The following is an 11191-nucleotide window of genomic DNA, read 5'->3' on the forward strand; positions in this document are numbered from 1 at the left end:
ACTCCTTTTCTACCACTTCCGTATAGAAATAGGACTCTTTTTCTGTCATATTATCTCAGCTGCATAATTATGATCCGAAAGCTATTATTAGGCCTTTTCTAGAATTAACGTGGAGGCTTCAATGGCGCCTCCAATTAGTAAATATAAGATATAGTTGAAGATTTCATTTTAAGGAACACAAGAAGAAAGACACTTTTCGGTCGAACATCAATTTATTGACTTAGTTATACTTTAGTCTTTTGCATTAATATTTGATAAATTTTAGAAGTTATATAGAATAATGCTTGAGTAAAAAAGATTACAAATTTTATTACCATTTGCTTTTCCCAATGGCCCCCCGAATTTCTAGAGACTGCCCTGTCACTTAAGATTTGAGGCTTAAATAGCTAACTAAATATGAATCAATGTACCTGTAATTGTTATGTCTATCAATAAAGTTACAGGTGTTTCTCAAAAAATATACAAGAAGGAAAGGATAAATGACGAGTGGAATCATGCCACCCGATGCACATGGTCACTGTTGGCCGGTAGAGTGAAAGGAGCAAAGAGAATAATGTGTTACTCCTGTTTTGGCAAGCTTCATATTTTTTTAGTATGTTCGGAATGTTCAGAAGTTTCGGAGTCCTTAATAGATAATACTTAAACAAATATTCTTTTTCTTATTTCATTCAAGGATTAATGCAATTTTGCGAGATGATGGTATTTGTTATCTAGACAGTGCCCCGCAACAGGGGGGGGGGGGGGGGGGGGGGGGGGTATATAAAGTTCTGATCTCCAATACATTTAATTGAATGCATTATCACTCCTTAAATTTGTATGTCCGTGGACACATAAACACATATGTTTTGAAAATACATCAAAGTGCTACATTATTCAAGTTGCTGAAGCACAATTAAATTGGCACACCTCGTCGCTTCCTCCCTGGCAAGGCACTCGCTTCATCTGTGTCCTGAGCACGACTTATAACAAAATTAGAAAATAAATTATGAGGGGGTATCCTTGATTCCCAGGAAATAAGAATGAAGTCTTCTTTCGGTCTAACACTAGGATCCGCGAGCAACTCCCCAAATGTCACACTTGGTGATTCCTTCTTGATTAAAACATTAGTCGTATAAGGTATCATGCTAAGTGGATGCATAGCAAAGTCCGTTATGTCCACCGGGTGCCCTTCTTCTATAAGAATGCTTGGATGCACACCATACATGGCGATGTTTCTTTTAATCATCCTTATCCCCTTGTCCAATAGGCAATGCCAAAACTGGGCATTGGGATTTCTTCTCAACAAATCTGCGTAAGCATTTGTTGCGACAAGTGAACCTTGTGTGTGACTGCCTGGCAACTTCATCTGCTATTTTGAGTAGACGTGGATGTTCTGCGGGGTCTACGCTCCCAAATGCTAGTGTCTTGAATAGGTACCTCCACTCGTCATAAGAGAGAACACTAAGAAAAATCGGTTTCACGGATCCAAATCGGGCTAATCTTTGAATTCTACTTATGATGATGATATGGCTTCCTCTGCCCATTGTTAAGAGAAATGAGTGGAAGTTTTTCCAGTCATCATCACTTACATCAGAAGCAAACTCAATAACTACAAGCATCTTCATCCCAGACATGGTCCTTCCATGCCTCAAAAAACTATCACCACTCAAGTGCAAAACAGAAGAGAAGCACGAGCGAACCCTTTCGTCGCCACACACATGAGCAACCAAAGTTTTTTCCCAACTTTGGCACCGCCTATGATCGTAAGAATGGCTGGTGCATCACCAGCAGGTCTGTGCTGCAACAAGAAGCTCAAGAGTTTTTGCTTTTCAGCATGTCGGCCGAACATAAAAGTGTCGGTGTAAAGATAGATGTCGTATGGCCTATGAGACATGCGCTCGCATCCACCCAGAAGCAGAACAAATTCTTTCATGTGAGCAATAGCGATTTCTAAGCTTTCCAAGGCACCTAGTGACTCGAGGCACATGGCCTTGTCATCCTTCTCGGTTGTTGTTCGAGAACGCTTGAGGGGAATTGCTAAATACATGCTGCTACTAGATGAGTCTTTGATGCTAACCTCATCGAAGCATGCACTGTCTTGGAGGGTTCGGTACCTCGAGGTGTCCAAGACGCGGTATCCTCTGTACATGGCCTCTGAGAGGATCTTGAGCTGCAACAACATCCCGGAGTTGGTTATGTACCGCGCATCCGCCTCCTCAACGACCATGCTTACTCTCATCAGGAGGTGCTGCAACCTCTCTATCAGCTCTTCTGCTTCCGAGCGTGAAGGCTTCGGGTGGTACTTGTTCAGCAGGAAGGAGATGAAACGTCTTGCAAGTTCACCTGCAACTGCAGATATGACAACCTCCATGGCCAGGATTGATTAGGTAAAGCTGCTGGTCAGGCCGCCTGGAGAAATAATTTACCTGTGCGGCTTCTGCCAAGTCTTGCAGAGACTCTTGTCTTGGGAAAGTAGTAACAACAGCTCGTTACTTGAGTATAATATATTCTACCGACACTACGTAATGACAGCCACTGCAAACTAGATAATGACAGCCACTGCAAACTAGTCGTAAAGATTCAGTTGGTAGTTGCAACCACTAATCCACTATCGTCGGTGACAGCGATCGGCACCAGCTAACAAAGGGAGACGAGACGACAACTTGTGTCGTTCAACTGTTTCTAGGATATGGAAGCACCGTGTCTGGAGGGGAAGTCTGTGGACGTTGTTTCCAGAAACGTGCAACTCAGGTCTATTTCCACAAACGTGAGGGAAGGGGCAATGCGATACTCCTCAAAAGCTGACAATTTACTGATTTGGAAGGAATGCATCCAGCCATACATCTACCTTGATACTGCAATTTTCATGGGAAAACACCAGCCATCACCCCGGCAGGTTTTCTGCTGCCAAACTGACAATGCACTTCTCTCTCAAAAATAACTGACACTACACTACATTGGCGGGCTTTGGCGATGTGGCAGCCGAAGTCTGGAGGGTCGGGGAATGAATTCCACAAATTTTGATGTTGGGCTAGTATAAATCTCGGACCATCCTAGCTCGTACGAAATGCAGGGTTTGTTTTTTGTTCATGTTAACTGTAATATTTCGTACCGCAGAAAAAAGAGAGTAAATTTCATTGTTTTCTGAAATTGTCACCCCGTCTGCATGTCTACGGTACATTACGTAATTTCTTTTACATTTTTCTTTCCGCTTATATTTTGAAAACTTTCAAATATACATATTTTTCAGAAATTAATGTACTTAAAAATTCAAAATTTCACCGCACACTAAAAAATGTTAAAAGATCATGTATTTTGTATAAAATGTTAATTTCATTCTAAGAAAATTTCATTGCATTTAATTAAACTTTCGCAGTGTAAACAATTATTGGCGCAAGTAAAAATGTTCACACCATTAAAACAATGTTTTACATGTATTAAAAAATATTCAAAATATATCTAGAAAATGTTCAACATGCATTTGAATATGTTTAATATGTACTAAAAATTGTTCATCAGGTTTCTGAAAAATTCCTACATGTATAAAAAATAGTGTCTATTCAAAAAACAATCAACGACTTTTTGAGGAAGCAATCATGTATTTTTTTAAATGTTCAATGTGTAACTGAATTTTTTAACATGTGTTCAAAAAATGTTCAACGTGTATTCAGAAAATCTTTAATGTGTATCTGAGAAATGTTTAACATGTAATCAAAATAATGTTCAAACATGTATTTCAGAAAATGTCCGCCATGTATTTGAAATGTGTGCACGGTGTATACAAAAAGTTAGCATATTTAAAAATAATAAAAGAACTAGAAAAAGAAAAAATTAATAAAAAATAAAATAAAATGGAAAATAGCAATGAAAACTAACAATGGAAACATATAGAAAATAAAAAACAGAAGGAAACTATTAAAAAACAGAATAAGAAAAATATAGTGCACGAAGTGTGCTAGAACCAATCCATGCTGATCTATAAAACTGTCATGAAAACTTTCTAATGAGTTGACCTACTAATGTGATCACACACGAAATGCTGAGGCAAGACGGTGATACATCACGCTATGGCTATAAGTTGTCCATACCGATTCCTAATAGGAATTGCCTACGTGCGATGTCTAGCGGCTGACCAGTAGCGAGGTTCCCTTCGTTGCGCGCTGTAGGTTCTTGTAGGGTTTCGTATTTATTATTTATTTATTCGTTTGTCTATCTGTTTTCTTCAGAGTTCCTTCATTTCCTTTATTTTGCTATGGTTTTTCTTTCTTCATTATACTTCGGTTTTCTTTTTTTATTTCTTGGTTTTCTTTGTTTTGTACGATCCTTTTGCTTTTATTTTGTTTCTTTCTCATTTTTTATTGGTTCACTTTGTTTCCACACATGTCCTCTTTTTCCTCAGTATACAATGTACATATTTAGAGCACACATGAAACAATTTTATGATACACTTTGGAAATATTTCAAATGCATGATGTACATTTTTTACAAATGCATGTTTGTAAACATTTTTTTGAATACACAATAACATTTTTTACAAATTCAATTTGTGCATTTTAATGGAAATAACATTTTTCTAACCTATGGAAACATGTTTTACATTGTAGAAATATTTTATAAATGTCACAAACATTTTTGAATCCCCGATTTTTTTCTTCAAAATGTCACGTACATAGTTCTAATGGTTCAAAACCTTTTTTATGGTACAAAATATAAACATTTCGAAATATAAACAATAAAACAAAAATTTTAAAAAGGAAAAAAATGTACGGGAAAAAAAATGGAAATGCATGGATGACTTCAATGTCACGTCAGCAGGTGGGGTCACTGGGCTGACCCTGTGATAGGTATTGCTGCGGGGGGCACATAGCCACATCCGATACATCACACTGTAAGCGAGATATATCCCTAGCGCACCTGGGTTGCAGAGCTCTGCAATATGCTAGTTTTTTTGTGTCACAAATGCCTTCTGCATGTCTAGTTTCACCGCATAATGATAATTCTTTTTGCCTCTTTCTTCTCATATAATTCAAACACTCATAGGTCGCAATGACACTGTCAACAATAAGTTTATCCGGCACAAAGGTCGATGTTGTTCATAGATAATTTCGGGAAGAACCTGCTTAAGTAGGTTTGCGAGTACTTTTGAATCGACTTTATAAATCACACTAAGCAAGCTAATAGGGCAGGACTGCGAAAAAAGTATTGTTTGTACCTTAGGATTAATAACAATGAGCATCCTGTTAATCTCCTACACATAATCTCCTCCCTTCAATATCCTAATCACAACATTAGTAATGTCTGTCTTCTCACCTTGCAAGTGCCAATAATTTTGAAAAACTTGCGCTAGGAATTAATCCGAGCCTGGTGCTTTTGTCGAGAACATTTGGGAATAGGGCCACACTAGTTGTTTTGTATGATCCTTTTGCTTTTATTTTTGTTTATTTTGCTGTGGTTTTGTCGAGAACATTTTCTTTATTTTGCTATGGTTTTTCTTTCTTTTTTATACTTTGGTTTTCTATTTTTATTTCTTGGTTTTCTTTGTTTTGTATGATCCTTTTGCTTTTATTTTTGTTTCTTTCTCATTTTTAATTTGTTCACTTTGTTTCCACACATGTCCTCTTTTTCCTCAGTATACAATGTACGTATTTAGAGCACACATGAAACAATTTTATGATACACTTTGGAAATATTTCAAATGCATGATGTACATTGTTTACAAATGCATGTTTGTAAACATTTTTTGAATACACAGTAACATTTTTTACAAATTCAATTTGTGCATTTTTAATGGAAATAAACATTTTTCTAACCTATGGAAACATGTTTTACATTGTATAAATATTTTTTAAATGTCACAAACATTTTTGAATCCCCGGATTTTTTCTTGAAAATGTCACGTACATAGTTCTAATGGTTCAAAACATTTTTATGGTACAAAATATAAACATTTCGAAATATAAACAATAAAATAAAAATGCTAAAAAGGAAAACAAAAATGTACGGGGAAAAAATGGAAATGCATGGGTGACTTCAATGTCACGTCAGCAGGTGGGGTCACTGGGCTGACCCTAGGTATTGCTGCGGGGGGCACATAGCCACATCCGATACATCACACTGTAAGCGAGATATATCCCTAGCGCACCTGGGTTGCAGAGCTCTGCAATATGCTAGTTTTTTTTGTCTCAAATGCCTTCTACATGTCTAGTTTCACCGCATAATGATAATTATTTTTGCCTCTTTCTTCTCGTATAATTCAAACACTCATAGGTCGCATGACACTGTCAACAATAAGTTTATCCGGCACAAAGGTCAATGTTGTTCATAGATAATTTCGGGGAGAACCTGCTTAAGTAGGTTTGCGAGTACTTTTGAATCGACTTTATAAATCACACTAAGCAAGCTAATAGGGCAGGACTGCGAAAAAAGTATTGTTTGTACCTTAGGATTAATAACAATGAGCATCCTGTTAATCTCCTCTGCATAATCTCCTCCCTTCAATATCCTAATCACGACATTGGTAACTTCTGTCCTCTCACCTTGCAAGTGCCAATAATTTTGAAAAACTTGAGCTAGGAATTAATCCGGGCCCAGTGTTTTTGTCGAGAACATTTGGGAATAAGGCCACACTAGTTCAAAAATGCCTACTAGCAGTGTTCGGAGAACGTTGTTAGTGGCGCCGCATGCCGACGCCATTAGTATGATGCCAGTGCTAGGCTGGTATTACTTCCAACGCCACTCGTATATGTCTCATCAGTTGTATCAACTAGATGACCCGTTGCGCCAATGGCGCAAAGGCCAAGTGCAAGCCAAGTATTGGAAGATTATGCATTAAAATATGTAAACACAAAATGAAAGCATATATTTCTTTCATCATGGTTGTTTCGAAGGCATACCACACATCAGTCTAAGCAGGAAATAACCGATATTTAAATGCACAGGATGGTCTTAGGGGATTACATAAGATCCAAACGGATGATAAACATAGAAGTCTTGGTAGGCATCTATACTAATGCTAAGTTATATAACAAGGGGGCTCTTGCAATTTGCTTACAATGAGTAGACGATCAGGCGCAGTCCCTTGGAAGTGCATTTGAAGACGAACGCATATGCTTTCCTTCAAGACGAAAAAAGAGTGAAAGCATCATTAATCTTGGAATAAAACTAAATATTAGAAAGAAAACATTGTCTAGAAAAAATGGAAAGAACATGATGATGGTCACCTCCAGCTCATACAAAATTAGCAACATCGAGAGACAACAAATTATAACTCAAATTAAATATTCGCACAATTCAAATATTTGCACAAAAATATTTAGAGACCAATCATAAAACTCTTGAAGCATTGGGAAATAGAAACTTAGATACGTTATAAGAAAGGCTTCAGATTGGTCCATGATAGCTTATTTACATTGCACATAAAAGGCAAGCTACATAGGCAGTGATGCATCATATAGATAGCTCTTTTCATTCTATTTAGAGCCACTAAGGTACGGGATGGTTAACAGCAATCTTTTAAGTACTATCATGTATGCTTTGATCAATCTTTTCCCATCCAAACCGCAATTTTGTTTTTGACAAAAGACACAAGGATGCAAGCAACACAGTCCTGCAGCAAGAAAGGTGACGGAGAGAGATGCATCTTGTTACAGGTGAAGTCAAATAAGCATTTTGGCATCTTGGTACAGGTGAAATCAAATAAGCATTTTGGTATAAGCCTACAGGATAAACTCACCCTAAGGCAGACAACAATCTTCCGAGAATCACATTTGGCAATCCTTTACAATATATTCAAACCCGTTCATCAATCAAAAAGAAGCTCAACCATCGGCAAACACCCCTCAGGAAAGAAAGAAACCTTGAACATAATGGAACGGGGAAGAAATGATGTAGTACATCTTTTAGCAGAATATCACCATAATGCCATGATGAATAGCATCTTCCGTCCCTATAGTCCCTATAGACTTCACAAAGGCACTGCTCAGCGTTGGACTGTAAATCATAACCACAAGTTATTACATGTAAGTTTGTGCCACTGAGAAATAAGTGGTAAGACTTGTGGATAGATATACAACCCTCTGCCAAGGATTTCTAAAACTAATAAGAAAAGCCTACGCACCATGGGCTCTTGTATGAGCTCACCTTATATTTCCTATATGAAACCATCATCAAAATTATGACATGTTTCGCACTGCTTCTTACCAAAGCTAAAAATAGTTTTAAACAATTGTTTTGGACTGAGAAAATAGATAACTACAGATATTTTGTATCCCCTGGAACCATGTTAATTCGGTATCAGGCAACATATAATGGATGATAAATTGAGAGACAAGAAAGATTGGATGCTCAAGTGCTCATGTGTAACGCCCTCGATGCGGCTATAGCTCCCACGTGTTGAGGCACGACTTAGAGACATAACCGCATTGAAAGCAATGTCGCAAGTTAGACAATCATTACAACATCCCATGTAATATATAATAAAAGGGGAAGACGAGATCCGAAATGGAGGGGGTATTTATAGGCATAAGTGGAGCTAGGAGACTCCAAATTGAGCATGGTTTTCGGCCACGCGTTCGTGATCGAACGATCTAGATGATGGAGCAAAGATAGGTGGGTTTTGGGCCAAATTGGAGGGGTGTTGGGCTGCAACACACACGAGGCCTTTTTGGTCCCTCGGTTAACCGTTGGAGTATCAAACGAAGTCCAAATGATACGAAACTTGACAGGCGGTCTACCGGTAGTAAACCAAGGCCGCATGACAAGTCTCGGTCCAATCCGGAAATGTTTAATCCCCACACACGAAAGAAAGCTAGAATTGACCACCGGAGGAGAACGAAGTGCCGGAATACAAAACGGACAACGGGGAAAATGCACGAATGCATGAGATGAACACGTATGCGAATGCAATGCACATGATGACATGATATGAGATGCATGAAAATGAGAACAACACACGGAGGCAAAGACCCGAACCCGAGAAATAAATATAACTTAACGCCGGAAACGGCAAGAGTTAGAGTACAAATTGGGAAAGTTATATCCGGGATGTTACATCATGCTGCATACCTCTGTCTCCAATGCTCTCTTTTCTTTCTTTGCTAAGTGCTCAAGTCAACTCAATGGCATATCATTATGGTGTGCGTTATTTATTCCTGTAATAAGGCACGTACACACACCAAATCGTAAACGTCAGAAATTCATTTTTTTTAAATGATACATGTTAATTCTAAAGGGAATAAAAAAGGTAAAACTATAAAATATAAGCGTTGTCATCATCAGATAGCTTAATTCATAAATCATGGCACCTCCACCAAGCGTCAATAAAAAAATGATTGACGTGGGCATCCGGGGCGCAATGTATGGCTTCGACGGCGCTGTCTCCATGGCTTCTCCTCCTAATCCGGCCTTGTCCTGCACCCCACTTGCCGATCCTCTAGGCGCATAGGTGGGAGGTACGTTGATTCGGTCCGGCCTGGAGTTGTGGTTGTGCGATGATGGTGCTCGGCGTCGGTCGTGACGCGGTCTAGATGCCTTGTATCTCGTCTCTTTGCCTGTCGGCTGGAGCTCGAGCTAGGAGAGCTTTGTGCTGTGTGTATCTCTCTTTGTTTTTCCCACACCTTGTGTGGTGCCCTTCTTATTTTCCCATGTATGTCTCTGTTTGTTCTCTTCTACCTATCAATGAATGATACGCAAGCTTTGCGTATCCGCGAAAAAAATGATTATTTAAATCACAGGGTTTGCTCTGTCGTCCATCAACATAAACAGTGAAAGAAAATTAGAACAAAACACCTTTTTATGTAGAAGAGGCGAGCAGACTATTGAAAAACATGGCATATATTTCTGCATATAATTGAATGTGAAGTGGAGTACCGGCTGACCTTGCAAAGACTCCTTTTCTTGAGGGAGTTAAGCCATACATATTAGAGGCGAGTAGAGAGCGGCCGTACTTGTCACCGGCTTCCACGCAGCCGCACCATAAGCACGAAGCTGAGAGGCCATAAACATGCAGAGGCTGCTTTCAAAGATTACACAGGTTACTCTCCAGGAAGAAAATATATAATTCATAGAATTATATCGACATAGCAAAATCTTTTGATCTCCATGATTCCACTGAGATTGCTTTGCCTGGGGCTGGGGACCCATTCAGGACTATAGGACAGCAACATCAACGAATCAAACAAACTGCAAGGCAATGGGAAATTTCGAACTTGTGATGGCAATGGAATGGTGGATTCAGTTGGGGGTGATGAATCCCGAGCTCTCCGTCGCCAAAGAGTCCCTCTTTTGCCACCATCCTATGAAATTACTCTCAGTTAGATCAAGATAGTCAGAGATTCTCAAGCCTGTGCAAAATTTCTAATCCCTCACACGCGTCTGTAGATAAGTTATTCTACAAGCGACTATCAGATCGAAAGATTCTGCAGCTCGTCACATACTCGCACGGGAAACTACAAACGCCAGCAACCCGAAGCAGAGGTGCGCCCGGTGAGAGGGGGCGTACCTGGAGGTGGATGCCCCATAGGCAGCGTACAGCGTCGGAGGAAACAGTCGGAGGTGCGGGCGCCGCGCCGGCGTCCATGGCGACGCCGCACACCAGCAGTCCGAGCGGCTAGGGTTAGCCGTGGATGACGTTGGAGGACCTGCAGGCCGAATTAGTGCAGTGGAGGTGGTAGAGCAATGATAGGAGAGCACGGGAAGGTGCTAGATGGCCGCCGGGATCGCCGGAGTGGGTCGGCGGCTGCTCCCCTTCTCCAGATCGAGGCCACACTCCTGGCCTCTCCTTCTCCAGATCGAGGCCGTGCTCCTGGCGCCCTGAGGAAGAGAGGAGGAGGAGGTGAGGCGAGGAGGCGGAGCAGCTCTTCTCTGGTGCCAGGCAGGGAGGCAGAGCTGCGAGCAGCGGCGGCGGAATGTAGAGAAGAAGACGAGAGGAGTGGCTGCGTGGGATGGAAGGGGATTGGGCTAGGTTCCTTTTACCCAGACCACGATTGGCGAGCACGCGACGCACACTTCACGTACCAAAAACTTCAGAAAACTCACGTCGGTTGCACAACCCCACAGCCAACGAGCCCCTGCAGTCATCCTCTCTAGAAGCGGCCGTGAACGTGAGAAAAAGCCGACGGTTGACCAGCCGCCAGCAGCCAAATGAACACTGTGGTGAATCGATCGAGCGGTGGAAAACGCAGTGCGCGCGTGATGGCCTCAGAACAGCGGGTAG

The 11191-nt window shown here is 40.5% G+C and overlaps 1 long non-coding RNA gene and 1 pseudogene across 1 annotated transcript; both read right to left on the bottom strand.

The window, feature by feature from the left end:
- Nucleotides 1-776: 776 nt before the first annotated feature.
- LOC125540615 lies at nucleotides 777-2434 on the bottom strand (annotated as a pseudogene).
- Nucleotides 2435-6884: 4450 nt separating this feature from the next.
- On the bottom strand, nucleotides 6885-10961 carry LOC125535042. The gene is made up of 5 exons (XR_007294576.1): nucleotides 10478-10961; nucleotides 9855-10271; nucleotides 9043-9670; nucleotides 7873-7968; nucleotides 6885-7093 (listed from the first exon to the last, which is right to left on the bottom strand). It is a non-coding gene; the product is annotated as an uncharacterized LOC125535042 (long non-coding RNA).
- Between the last annotated feature and the right edge of the window lie 230 nt (nucleotides 10962-11191).

This window comes from Triticum urartu, chromosome 2 (genome assembly GCF_003073215.2).
Source record: "Triticum urartu cultivar G1812 chromosome 2, Tu2.1, whole genome shotgun sequence".
NCBI lineage: Eukaryota > Viridiplantae > Streptophyta > Magnoliopsida > Poales > Poaceae > Triticum > Triticum urartu.